This window comes from Tachyglossus aculeatus, chromosome 3, assembly GCF_015852505.1.
Source record: "Tachyglossus aculeatus isolate mTacAcu1 chromosome 3, mTacAcu1.pri, whole genome shotgun sequence".
NCBI lineage: Eukaryota > Metazoa > Chordata > Mammalia > Monotremata > Tachyglossidae > Tachyglossus > Tachyglossus aculeatus.
This window is the reverse complement of record NC_052068.1, coordinates 35,759,240-35,774,473: the sequence shown is the minus strand read 5'-3', so window position 1 is coordinate 35,774,473 and position 15,234 is coordinate 35,759,240.

The window sequence follows — 15,234 nt, the reverse complement described above, 5'->3', positions numbered from 1 at the left end:
GAGGTCGAGGGTGGGAGAGATTCATTCATTTAATCGTGTTTATTGAATGCCTACTGTGCCTGTCTACATGTTTTGTTTTGTTGTCTGTCTCCCCCTTCTTGACTGTGAGCCCGTTGTTGGGTAGGGACCATCTCTATATGTTACCGACTTGTACTTCCCAAGCACTTAGTACAGTGCTCTGCACACAGTAAGCGCTCAATAAATATGATTGAATGAATGAATGAATGCAGATCACTGCACTAAGCGCTTGGGAAGTACATGTCGGCAACATATAGAGATGGTCCCTACACAACAATGGGCTCTAGAGAGATGAGGGCAAGACACTGAGAAAGTTTCCTTTGAGGGGACTGAAGACTGCAAACTGGGGTGATCTTCTTCAGAGCACCTAGCTTAGTTCAGAAAGATATTTCTTTGTTGATTTTCTGACTAAATTGCTTTGCCTTCATTCTCTTCATACCTCGCTAGTCTGTTAGCTGACAGTGACACTGCCTTGACCGTTTTACAGAAACAAGTGGTTTTGAGGCCATTTGCCTCCAGAGTGATCATCCTTCCATTCCATTATTCTTCCTCCTTGACTCTGATCACAAAGAAGGCCTGGCTATGTTTATTCAGGTCCTTCCTCCTTGGAAAGTCTTATCCGTTGTGCGAAAATCTGTCTATTGAAACAGACAATCACTTTGCCCACTTTCAAACACCTCATAAAATCACGTCTTCATCAAGAGGCCTTTCATCATTTCTCCTAAGGGGCCTCATCTCTGGATCATCTATGCACTCAGATCTGTACTCCTTAAGCCCTTAATATTCATCCCTCTCTCAGCCCTGAGCTCCTATTTAAGTATCAGTCGATTGTATTTATCAAGAGCTTATGCTGTCCAGAGCACTGTACTAAGCTGTTGGGAGAGTAAAATGTAACAGAGCTGATAGGCATATTCCCTGCTTACAAGGAGCTAACAGTCCTACATATACTTATATCCTGTCATTTTCCCTGTCTAATTTGTTTTTATGCCTGTCTCCCCCTTTAATAATAGTAATAATTGTATTTGTTAAGCGCTTAGTATGTGCCAGGCACCGTACTAAGTGCTGAAGCACTGAACTAAGCACTGGAGCACTGTACTAAATGCTCCTTGTGAGCAGGGATCATGTCAACCAACTCTATTATACTGCACTTTCCCCAGCACCTAGTACAGTGCTCTGATCACAGAAAGAGTCCAATAAATACCATTCGTATATTAGATAAAGCTCACACTGACTTCTTAAATATGTCACCAGCCTGTCTTCAAAAGAGAAGTTTGGGTCTAACAAAAAACCATGGGTTAGTTAAAATAGCAAATAGAAATGAGAAGATGCTTAATTAAATCTGCAGTGAGCCAAATTACCCCCGTGTGTAAGGAATTGTCCTGGGGGAAGTAGGCATTCTTGCACACTAAATGCACTGCTTTCATTGTGGTTTTATGCTGTTGAGTTGTGTCCAATGCCACAGTGACGCTAGTAGTGTATGGCCTATAGTAGTGTATAGCAAATTGGCCTCAAAACCACTTGTTTCTGTAAAACGGTCAAGGCAGTGTCACTATCAGCTAACAGACTAGCAAGGTATGAAGAGAATGAAGGCAAAGCAATTTATTCAGAAAATCAACAAAGAAATATCATTTTGAACCAAGCTAGGTGCTCTGAAGAAGATCACCCCAGTTTGCAGTCTTCATTCCCCTCAAAGGAAACTTTCTCAGTGTCTTGTCCTCATCTCTCTAGACTGTGAGCCCATTGTTGGATAGGGACCATCTCTATATAGTGTATCTAGTAGTGTAGAGCTTTCTTGTTAAAAATTCAGAAGTGGTTTGCCATTGCCTCCTTCCACGCAGTAAACCTCAGTCTCCACACTCGACTCTCTCCCATGCCTCTGCTGCCCAGCACAGGTGAGTTTTGACTTATAGCAAATTGCCTTCCACTAGCTAGCCACTGGCCAAGCTAGAAATGGAGCGGTTATGCCTCTGCTTGACTCTCCCTCCCATAGCCGAGACTAGTACTGTATTGGAAACTCTCCAGGTGCGACCCTGAGAGGTGACTGCTTTTACCTAATAATAATAATAATGGTATTTGTTAAGCACTTACTATATGTCAAGTACTGTTCTAAGCACTGGGGACCGGGGGTCGGACCACTGGGTGGGTGCGACTTGGAACTGAGGGGAGTGCCGCTTCTAGACTGTGAGCCCGCTTTCTAGACTGTGAGCCCGCTGTTGGGTAGGGACCGTCTCTATATGTTGCCAACTTGCACTTCCCAAGCGCTTAGTACAGTGCTCTGCACACAGTAAGCGCTCAATAAATACGAATGAATGAATGAATGAATACAAGCTAATCAGGTTGGACATAGTCCCTGTCCCTGTTGGGGCTCACAGTCTTAATCCCCATTTTACAGATAAGGTAACTCAGGCCCAGAGTAATTAAGTGACTTACCCCAGGTGACATAACAGACAAGTGTAAGAGCCTTGTGACCCCCAGGCCTGTACTCTATCTACTAAGCTGTGTTTCTTTTCTTGATTGGGGACACATCAAACTCAGGCTAAGCAGCCTAACCCTATCTCTCTGCCTGACAAAAATCTGTAGGGGACAGGAGAAGGTGAGTGCTCCCTGACTTGTCTTTCTAATCAAAGAACCAAGCAGCATGGATCATCATCATCATCAATCGTATTTATTGAGCGCTTACTGTGTGCAGAGCACTGTACTAAGCGCTTGGGAAGTACAAGTTGGCAACATATAGAGACAGTCCCTACCCAACAGTGGGCTCACAGTCTAAAAGTGTGGATAGAGCACTGGCCTGGGATTCAGAAGGACCAGGGTTCTAATCCCGGCTCTGCCATTTGTCTGCTGTGTGACCTTTGGGAAGTCACTTTACTTTTCTTGGCCATTCCCTTATCTGTAAAATGGGGATTTCCCTCTTAGGGTCGCACCTGGAGAGTTTTCCGGTTCTCTACCAGTCTCACCTATGGGAGGAGGGGTCAAGCAGAAGCCTATCTGTTCCAGTCCTTGCTTAGGCACTGGTTAGCGAGTGGAAGGTAGTCTGCTACAAGTCAAAACTCACCTGTGCTGGGCAGCAGCAGCATGGGAGAGAGTCCAGGTTGGAGATTTGAGTTTACTGCGCAGAAGAAGGCAATGGTAAACCACTTCCATATTTTTACCAAGAAAACTCAATGGATATACTACCAGAACGATTACGGATGGAGAGGGGGCCATTCTGGGAGAGATGTGTCAGTGGTGTTGAACGACTCGACGGCATAAGACAAGATAATGGGGATTAAGACTGTAAGCCCCATGTGGGACATGGAGTATATCCAACCTGTTTAACCTGTATCTATCCCAGTGCCTGACACATAGTAAGTGCTTAACAAATACGATAAAAAAGAATCAATCAAACAGTACTATTCACTGAGTGCTTACTTTGTGCACAGCACTGTTCTAAGCACTTAGGAGAGTATAGTAGATCTATGTTTTCTCTGTTGCAGTGAGGCCTCTTGATTTGTGTTGACCAACTCTATAGCACTGTACTTTCCTAAGAGCTTAGCGTGGTATTCTGCACACAGCAAGTGCTTAATAAATAGCACTGATTGATTGATTAGAATACCTGAGCAGAAAGAACCCAAATCAGGGTTCTGCCATTTTGGATTTCTTATCTCCCCCACAGACTAACTTCCTGGCTTGAAAGCTTGCCCTCTTAGAGGAAGGAGGCATATCAAAGAGAAACAGTGTGGCCTACCGTAAAGACTATGGGCCAGGGAGTTCAGACGATCTGCATTCTAATCTGAGTTCTGCCAGTTGCCTACTGAGTGACCTTGGTCAAGTCACTTCACTTCTCTGTGCCTCAGCTACCTCATCTGCAAAATGGGGATCCAATATCTATTCTCCCTCTTATTTAGACTGTAAGCCCCATGTGGGATAGGGACTGTCGTACCTGATTAACTTGTAACTACCTCAGTGCTTAGAGCAGTGCTTAACAAATTATTAATAATAATCATTATTATTATTATAATGATAAAATATAGCTCTGCCTTGAAATGAAGTGGAATCACCACTGCAGGATGATCTCCAAGTCACAGTAGGTGCTTTGGTCTACCACAAAGGAACCTCTGAGGTAGCTGGAGGAGCTTCCTCAGTGGCCTGGTGGAGTTTAAGGCTGTTTCCAAACTTTTATCCACTGAGCAGCTTACTCATCAGGAAAGTCAGTCCTTGGTGATTACCACGGAGTCAAATTTCTGTATTTCCAGGACGAAAGTTAAAAAGTTCCATAGTGGATAGAGCATGAGCTTGGGAATCAGAAGATCATGGGTTCTAATCCCCACTTTGCCACTTGTCTGCTGTGTGACCTTGGGTGAGTCACTTCAATTATCTGTGCCTCAGTTACCTTATCTGTAAAATGGGGATTAAGAGTGTGAGCCCCAAATGGGACAGGGACTGCGTCCAATCCAATTTGCTTGTATCCACCCCAGGGCTTAATACAGTGCCAGGCACATAGTAAGCTCTTGACAGATACCACAAATCGTTATGATGATGATGATGATGATGATGATAATGATGATGATGATGAAACCCATGAAGAGGCCTTCCCTGACTAAGGCCTCATTTCCTCTACTCGCTCTTCCTTTTGCACCTCCTATGAATTTGGATCAGTACTCTTCAAGCACTTGATATAATATTAATAATAATAATAATGGCATTTATTAAGTGCTTACTATGTGCAAAGCACTTTTCTAAGCCCCGGGGAGGTTACAAGGTGATCAGGTTGTCCCACGGGGTGTCACAGTCGTAATCCCCATTTTACAGATGAGGGAACTGAGGCCCAGAGAAGTTCAGTGACTTGCCCAAAGTCACACAGCTGACAAGTGGTGGAGCTGGAATTTGAACCCATGACCTCTGACTCCAAAGCCCATGCTTTTTTCCACTGAGCCACGCTGCTTCTCTAACCTCCACCCCTCAGCATTTATGTATATATGCCTAATTTGCTTTCATATCTGTTTTCCCTGATAGATGGTAAGCTCCCTGTGGGTGGGGAACACATCTACCAAATCTGTCATATCATGCTTGGGTGCTCTGCTCACAGTGAGCAAACAATAAATATAATTGATTGACATCTTCATTGATGAAGCTCCCTTTCTTAACATCTATTTCACACCAGCAACTATACTCTTATACACAGAATTTGGCTTGATCTTTCATTAATTATAAACAAAACGGCACAGTATATAGACACCTAGAGGCTGTATGCTTTTGAAGTGAACACTGCAAAATAATGTGTGCTATCTTTCAGACCATCTCAGTTTGGAGGCCAGTTATAAAGCCCTCTGGTTACAAAACCTGATTGTGGAATGGGCAGCAGATGCTGAAATCTAAGAGCAGGCAGAGCAGCGAAATAACAATAGCAAATTCGAGCAAATTAATTCAACAGGAAACTTAATCTCCCTGCAAGCTGGTCTCCTGTGGGGTGGAGGGATGGGAGGAGTGGAGGGGAGTTGAGGGAGCCGACTCCATGCACCCTGAAGTCCAAATCAGACAGTGACTTAGAGGGAGATAGGCAGTGCAACTGAAAATCCAGCAGAGAAAGAATTGCTGAGCGCTGGTTTGCATCTAAGCTCTAAACTCACTGACAGCAAGCTTAACAGCACACTGTAAGCCCTCTGAAGGGACAGGAGCCATGTCAATACTACTTTATCCTTATTGACTCGATGCCCATTATCCTTATCAGTTACTCCAGACATTTGACTTCTTCCTCAAAACTCCTGTTTCCTCGAACCCCACCTTTTTCTCCTAATGACCTCGTCATGTACTTTATTACTAAAATTGAAAGCATCAGGCCAGAGGTCCCTAAAATCTCCACTGCTCCTCTCCAATCCCTCCCTCTCCTCCTGCACTTTGACTCTCCCAATTTCCCCACAGCATCTACCCTCTCCACCTGTGCCTCTGAGCCCATCCCTTCAGACCTTTTAAAAACACTTTCCCTTGCTCTGCCTTCCTCCTTGACCTCTGTCTTCAGCTGTATACTTTCCAATGGCTTCATCACCACTACTTTTAAACAATGCTCCTGTATCCCCTAACTTAAAAGAAACTTTGGCCTCATGGCTCCCTCCAGTTACTGCTGTCTCTCCCTTCTTTCATCCTTCTCCAAACTCCTTGCGTCTCCTCCAATTCTCTCCTTGATCCCCTCCAATCTGGTATCCGCCCATTTCACTCCATGGAAATTGCTCTCTTTAAGGTCATCAGTGACCTTCTTCTTGCCAAATCCGATATCCCTTACCCCATCCTAATCCTTTTAGGATTAGGATCTTCTCTGGGCCTCAGTTCCCTCATCTGTAAAATGGGGATTAAGACTGTAACACCCCGTGGGACAACCTGATCACCTTGTAACCTCCCCGGGGCTTAGAACAGTGCTTTGCACATAGTAAGCACTTAATAAATGTCATTATTATTATTATTATTAATATTATATCAAGTGCTTAAAAAGTACTGATCCAGATTCATAGGAGGTGCAAAAGGAAGAGCGAGTAGGGGAAATGAGTTGCCCCTCTCAGCTGCCATCAACACTGTAGACCAGCCCCTTCTCCTTGAGACATTATCCAACCCTAGCTACATTCATTCATTCATTCATTCATTCATTCAATCATATTTATTGAGTGCTTACTATGTGCAGAGCCCTGTACTTAAACACTTGGGAAAGTTCCATACAGCAATAAATACAGACAATCCCTGCCCACAATGAGCTCACAGTCTGGGCCAGGGGAGACAGACTTCAACATAAATAAATAAAATTTAAGATATTTACACAAGTGCTATATGGTGGGGATAGGAGGGAAGAGCAAAGGAAGCAAGTCAGAGTGACGCGGAAGGGAGTGGGAGATGAGGAAAAGTGGGACTTAGTCTGGGAAGGCCTCTGGGTGGAGGTGTGCCTTCAGTAAGACTTTGAAGGGTGGAGAGTAATTTTTTGGAGGATTTGAGGAGAGAAGGCATTCCAGGCCAGAGGTAGGATGTGGGCCAGGGGTCGGTGGTGAGACAGGTGAGAGTGAGGCATGGTGAGAAGGTTAGCAACAGAGCAGAAAAGTGTGTGGAATGGATTGTAGAAGGAGAGAAGTGAGGTGAGGTAGGAGGGGGCAAGATGATGGAGTGCTTTAAAGCCAATGGTGAGGAGTTTTTCTTTGATACAGATATGGATAGGCAACCAGTGGAGATTTTTGAGGGTGGAGGTGACATGCCCTGAACGTTTATGTAGAAAGATAATCCGGGAAGAGGAGTGAAGTATGGACTGGAGTGGGGAGAGGCAGGAGGTTGGGACATAAGAAGGGAGGCTGACACAGTAATCTAGGCAGGATAGGATGAATGATTGGACTAATGTGGTAGTAGTTTGGATGGAGTGGAGAGGGCGGATTTTAGCAATGTTGTGAGGGTGAGACTGACAGGATTTAGTGAGGGATTGGATATGTGAGTTGAACGAGAGAGTGGAGTCAAGGATAATGTGAAGGTAACAGGCTTGTACGTATTTACTATTCTATTTATTTTATTCTGTTAATGTGTTCTGTCTAGTTGTTTGTCTCCCCCTTCTAGACTGTGAGCCCGCTGTTGGGTAGGGACCGTCTCTATATGTTGCCAACTTGTACTTCCCAAGCACTTAGTACAGTGCTCTCCACACAGTAAGTGCTCAATAAATACGATTGAATGAATGAATGAAAGAATGGGAAGGATGGTGGTACCATCTACAGCGATGGGAAAATCTGGGGGAGAACAGGGTTTGGGTGGGAAGATAAGGAGCTCTGTTTTGGATGTGTTAAGTTCGAGATTATGGAAGGACATCATTCATTCAATCGTATTTATTAAGCACTTATTCTGTGCAGAGCACTGTACTAAGTGCTTGGGAAGCACAAGTTGGCAACATATAGAGATAGTCCCTATCCAACAACAGGCTCACAGTCTAGAAGGGGGAGACAGACAAAACAAAACATATTAACAAAATAAAATAAATGGAATAGTAAATATGTACAAGTAAAATAGAATAATAAATCTGTACAAATATATATATAGGTGCTGTGGGGAGGGGAAGGAGGTAGGGCAGGGAGATGGGGAAGGGGAGAGGAAGGAGGGGGCTCAGTTTGGGAGGAGGGGGCTCAGTCTGGGGGAAGGATATCCAAGTAGAGATATCTTGAAGGCAGAAGGAGATGCACGTCTGGAGAGAGGGAGAGAGAACAGTGGAGGAGATGTAGATTTGGGTATCATCCACTCAGAGCTGGTAGTTGAAGCTATGGGAGCAAATGAGTTTAGCAAGAGAATGATTGTAGATGGAGAATAGAAGGGGAATGAACTGAACCTTGAGGGATCCCCACAATTAGCGGGTGAGAGGGGGAGGAGGAGCCCACGAAGGAGACTAAGAATAAATGGCCAAAGAGATAAGAGGAGAACAAGGAGAGGACAGAGTCAGTGAAGCCAAGGTTGGAAAACATATCCAGGAGAAGGGGATGGTCCACAGTGTAAAAGGCAGCTGAGAGGTCAAGGAGGATTAGGATGGTGTAGGAGCAGTTGGATTTGGCAAGAAGGAGATCTTTGGTGACCTTTGAGAGGGCAGTTTCAGTGGAGTGAAAGGGACAAAAGATTGGAGGGAGTCCAAGAGAGAGTTGGAGGAGAGGAATTTGAGGCAGCAGGTGTAGATGACTCACTCAAGGAATTTGGAGAGGAAAGGTAGGAGGGAGAAGGAGTAATAACTCCAAGGGAGTTATAACTCCAAGGGGGTCAAGGGAGGTTTTTTTTTAGGATGGGGGAGATATGGGCATGTTTGAAGGTAGTGGGGAAAAAGTCATTGGAGAGTGAATGATTGAAGATGGCTGTTAAGGAGGGAAGGAGCAGCATGGCTCAGTGGATAGAGCATAGGCTTTGGAGCCAGAGGTTATGGGTTCAAATCCTGGCTCTGCCAATTGTCAGCTGTGTGACTTTGGTCAAGTCACTTAACTTATCTGGGCCTCAGTTACCTCATGTGTAAAATGGGGATTAAGATTGTGAGCCCCACATGGGACTACCTGATCACCTTGTAACCTCCCTAGAGCTTAGAACAGTACTTTGCACATAGTAAGTGCTTAATAAATGCCATCATTATTATTATTATTATAAGGAGGGAAGGGGCGAGAGTTTTTATAAGGTGGGAAGGAATGAAGTCCAAGGCGCATGTGGAGGGGGTGGCAACTGAGAGGAGTCAGGAGATCTCCTCTGTAGATACTGCTGGGAAGGATGGGAAAGTTGAAGAGCAGGCCAGGAGGAGGGGGGATTGAGGAGGGGGAGGGGTGATTTTATGGAGCACACACCTAATGGTGTTAATTTTCTTAATAAAATAGATGGCCAGATCACTGGGGGCACAGGGGGCCTGAGGAGGGAGTTAAATGTCTGTTTGGAACAATTGGTGAGGGTGATGGGCATGGATGTCAATAAAGGAAGAGAAATAGTTTTGCCAAGTAATAATAATAATAATAATAATAATAAAGGCATTTATTAAGCACTTACTATGTGCAAAGCACTGTTCTAGGTGCTGGGGAGGTTACAAGGTGACCAGGCTATCCCACAAGGGGCTCACAGTCTTCATCCCCATTTTACATATGAGGTAACTGAGGCCCAGAGAAGTGAAGTGACTTGCCCAAAGTCACACAGCTGACAATTGGCGGGGCCGGAATTTGAACCCATGACCTCTGACTTCAAAGCTCGTGCTCTTTCCACTGAACCACAGTGCTTCCCATAAGTAGAGGAGAGGGCAGTATTAAAGCAAGACACTAACACTGTCCTCTCCTGGTTCTCCTATCCCTCCAACCACTCCTTCTCAGTGCCTTTTGCAGACTCATCTTGTGCCTCCCACCCTCTGACTCAGATCTGGGTCTCTTTCTATTCTCCATCTGCACACACTGTCTTGGAGAATTCATTAGCTCCATTAGCTTTCACTACCATCTTTTGTAGATGTTTCCCTAATCTACCTCTCCAACCCTGACCCCTCTCCTTCTTCGCAGCCTCATATTTTCTCCTGCATTCAGAACATCTCCACCTGGATGTTTCAAAGTAAACATTTCTGAAAGAGAAATCCTTATCTTCCCACCCAAACCCTGACCTCCCTCTTTCTTTCCTATCACTAGACAATACCTCTATCCTCCCTATCTCCCAAGGCCATAATCTTGGCATGTCTCTCATTCAGCCCACATATTAAACCTGTCACCAAATTCTATAGTACCATAGTACTATTCTTTCCTCTCCATCCAAACTGCTACTACGATGATCTAAGCACTTATTGTATTCCATCTTGACAACTGCATCTGTCTCTTCGATGACCTTCCTGCCTCCTGCAGAATCAGAAGAGGTCTGAAAAGTTTTTTTTAGAAAAATGATCCAGAAAGCAGCCTAAATTTCACTCTGCTTCTTGGATAATTTAACAAAAAAAATTAATATTCAGTCCATATCTCCCCACTACTCAAGAACCCCCAGTGGTTATCCATATACCTCCAAAATGCCTTATCACTGGCTTTAAAGCACTCAATCAACTCACCCGCTCCTACCTTACCTCATTGATTTCCTACCCCAGCCCAGTCTGCTCACTTCATCCTCTAGCATCACCTTGCTCATTACGTCTCAATCTCATCTATCTTGCCACTGACCTCTTTCTCACATCCTCTCTCTGGCCTGGACCTACTTCCCCCTCCATATCTTCTAGACTACTGCTCTTCCATCTTTATGGCTTTACTAAGGTCACAGTTTCATTAGCATCCTTCCCCAATTAAGCCCTCCCTCACTCCCCCTCATTCATTCAATCATATTTATTAAGTGCTTAATGTGTTCACAGCACTGTACTAAGCACTTGGGAGAGTACAATACAACAATAAATAGTGACAATCCCTGCCCACAAAGAGCTCACGGTCTAGAGGATTCCCTCTCCCTTCTGTGTCACCCTTGCACTTGGGTCTGTACCCTCAGAGCACTTGATATTCACCCCATCCTCAGTCCCACAGCACTTAGGTACATATCTGTAATTGTTTTATTAATATTAATGACTGTCTCCTCTAGACTGTAAGCTCCTTCTGGGCAGGGAACCTGTTGACCAAGTCTGTTATATTGTACTTTCCAAGATGCTCTGCACACAGTAAGTTCTCTGCATAATGAATACTATTGATTGATAAGGGAAAATCCATGCAAAAGCAATATACACATAGGATGAAGAAGGAAGTGGATGTGTGCATGTTCATTTAATAGAGTCTGGAAGTCAATAAGTACAGAAATTTTACAGATTATAGTGGGTACAAAGATTCATGGTTGGCACAGAAATGTTGAGGTGGCCTTTGTGACATATAATTGTTATTTATGATTAAGGAGAGGTGAGCGAGGCTTTTTGTTCACTTCAATGGAAGATGATGGAATGAAGAGAAGGGTGCAATGATGATAGGTACTATTTAAAAAAGCTAAGATCATAATATTTAGCATCTTCAACTTTCAGTTGGTGAGACAGATACCTGAGAGTTTACCCATAAAATCCTGAAATCCCAGTTACACTTCAGTCACACCTGAAGCAGCTGGAAGCAAAGACAATCTGTTCAGTTGATGGGTTATCCCTCTCTGCTATTATGACAAGGGAAATAACATGGTTAAGGCCCATAAGCCTTCTGAATAATTAATACCTTCATTTAGAAAGCCTAGAGTTGGATACACCGGTAAAGCCTGTGTTTAGCAAAGAGTCGACGTGGCGATGATCCGCCAACTGGAGGATGTCCGTGTGACTGTGAGCAGAACAGAACTATAAACTGAGAACGGCTGTTTTCCATTTGTCTGAAACTGTTGGAGAATAGGTCCTTGGGTGAGGATAGGATTCCGAAATACTTCAGAGGAAAGGAATATAAGTATGAATAGTGAACTGGGAAAAATGCCGGGCACTGGTATATGCCGTGGTGGATTCCTGAAACAATCTCATTTGAATGTCTTGAAAACCTATAAATAAAATGCTGGTAAGGAAACAGCAGACTCAGCACAAATTAATTTTAATACCAAAAGGCACATTCGGATTGAATTTGCCATTTCCACAATTTCCAAGTGAAATATTGAATTAGGTCTTCGATGGATGCCGAGGAGCAGACAGCTAATGAAAACGAACACTTTTTTTTACAGCATCTGCCATCATACATTATTTCCCTATTACCCAACTATAGGGTTTAAACTGACATTAGGGACAGACTGATTTAATTTCTGTTTAAGGGGAGAGTATGTAATTTTAATTCCATTGACTTACGCAACGCCTGTTTAACTCCAATCTGCCAGAAAGGAACTCAGGCATTTGGACAAATGCGGTAGGTCGATTGAATATTGATAAGCCAATTTTTAATTTATCGAGGTTATATAGAGGCACCACACTTACACTGCATACTAATGAGGTTCTAAGTGTTGAGAGAAGGTGACATGTACAGCCAAACAGTTCTGGGGCTCAGGGTGGGAAATCAGGAAGTGACAGTGCTCTGACATTATGAAAATTAGCCCCCTGGATTAGGAATGCAAAGTGCCTTAGGAGAAAGAAAAAAAAATAGGAAAGGCAGCAAATAGCATCTCAAATTGAATGTATCTGGAGAAGGTTGCAGAGAAATATGTCAGAGGCAGCCCCTTAACTCCTGGCTCACTTCCCACAAGAGAAGCAGGATTCACATCCCACTTTTCCCAGAAAAGCAGCATGGCCTAGTGGATAAAGCAGGGGCTTGGGAGTCAGAAGGTCATGGGTTCTAATCCCTGCTCCTACCCTTGTCTGCTCTGTGACTTTGGGCAAGACACTTCATTTCTGTGTATCTCTGTTACCTCATCTGTAAAATGGGGATTAAGACCCTGATGTGGCACAGGGACTGTGTCCAACCCTAATTGCTTGTGTCCCCCCTAGTGCTTAGTACAGTGCCTGGCATATAGTAAGCACTTAACAAATACCACAGTTATTATTTCCCCAAGAAAGTTGGTTTATAAACCCCAAACCTGCTCGTTGTCCCGATGCCATCTGTGATCCAGGTTTCAAGTTCCAAGATAGTCTATAATTTTGGAAAGCTGCAGGCAGACAAGAGAAGAAATCACATGGACTATAAGGGAATGAAGGAACTTGATGAAATTACTTTACTTGAGAGTTATTAAGACCTATAAACTATCAGTCTAGGGTGCTTGAAGAACAGAATCACCTGTAGGCAGGGGATTGGACCTGATGACCTCCCTGAAGTCCCTTCCAGGTTAAGGAATCTAGGGATTTAAAAGAGACATAAATCACATGGAAGTCGGAGAGTGAGGGACATTAAAGTCTAGAAACAGGACTATTCCTGAGGGAAAGGTAGATTTTCCATTAGCTTAAAGAGAACCAAACCTAACTCTCTGAACATTAGCAAAAATCCAGCCTATTTGGAATAAGGACCATTTCTAACCTGAGGCAAAGAGCATGCCCAAGCATGGGGCCGTTTGATTTCTGTCTTCTCTTTAGAGCATTCATAGGCTTTCCTAGTATTAAAACCCCACCCTCTCCTTTTCCTTGTCTGCAGCCATAAATTCGGAACCAAAATTGGAAGCATTCAATTGGTGCTGAACAACTATACTTAATTTCCTCCTGATATTAGGCTACTAATAAGAATATATCTGTTTCAACCATGCTGTGAAAGAGCCTGTGAGAATTAATGATGCAACTCCATAATAGAAGATCGAGGGCTGGGCAGAGACAGAGTTCATATCAGATGCTGGGAGGAAAAGAAAGCAATCATCTATAAGGCTATTAACAAATATCAGAACTCCAAAATGCTACTGGGGAGTGATAATCTTCAGAAACCACATTTTCCAAACAGTGAGTAACCTGCCTTATTTGAAAATCATCGGCCGAATTATCTAGTTGAAAAATTGGCTGGGTATTAATATATTACATATTAGCAGTTTATTAGATTGTGTGACACATACCATGCACATACACTGAATATGGTCCACTAGGCTAAACCAGAGTGATCCGAGACGTAATGATTAAAAATTGCATCATAAAGACTTGACATCTACACACACCCCTATGCCTTCAAGAGTTCATATGTAGGAGGAGCGGGTCGGAAATTCAGATCATTTCATCAATCCAATCTTCTAATAATAAATGAGCCATTGACTTGCTAAGCTGCAAATACAGTTTTTCTGAATTCTACATTGGGACTTATTCATAGCCTCTAGATAAGGGTCAGAAGGGGACTCAATTGAAAAATGAACCATTTCAGCATGTCATTTTTCTTCCCCTTAAGGAGACAGCTTCAAAAGAACCACGAGGTTTGAATTTGCATTTCAATCCAAGGTCTACATTCATCTTCTCCTACTAAAGCTCCTGCTGCATTAATTTGGTCTTTCCTGTTCCTTATGGAATCTCAACTGGTTATTTTTGTGTTTGGGTGCACCATTGTAGGCTTTTTGTTACTTGTAATAGATGCAAAGGTTACGGATATTAGCCACAAATAGATTTCTCCCTGTTTAACTGTTTTGGTTATTTTGTCCAGGTTTGACCAGTCATCACCAGAATGACTCCATATGTGCATGTGTGTGCATGTGTGTGTGTGTGTGTATAAATGTATGTGTGTGCAGCGCTTAGAAGAGTGCTTTGCACATAGTAAGCGCTTAACAAATGCCATCATTATTATTATTACGTGGGGAGGGGGAGAGGATTTGGAAAGGCAGAGAAAGAGAATAAACTGTCTTTTGTTTTTAAGGATGGTCAGTCAAACAATTAATAGTACATACTGAGCGCTTCACCTCTCAAGGTTACACCTGGAGAGGTTTGAGTACTCTACCAATCTCTACTATGGGAGAGTCAAGCAGAGGCATTCCATTCCTAGTCTGAGCGGTGGATAGTGAGGGGAAGGCAATCTGCTACAAGTCAAAACTCACTTGTGCTGGGCAGCAGCGGCCTGGGAAAGTGTTGAGGGTGTAGACTCAGGTTTACTGCATGGAAAGAGGCAATAGTAAACCACTTCTGTATTTTTGCTAAGAAAACTCTAGGGATCCACTACCAGAACGATTGCAGATAGAGGTGGGGCGTTCTGGGAGAGACGTGCCCATGGCGTCGCTATGGGTCGGATATGACTTGACAGCATAAGACAACAACAACATTGCGTGCTTACTCTGTGCAGAACACTATGTTAAACACTTGGAAGAGTACAGTAGAGTCAGTAGTCATGATTCCTGTCCTCAAGATGCTTACAGCTTACAAGAGACCTA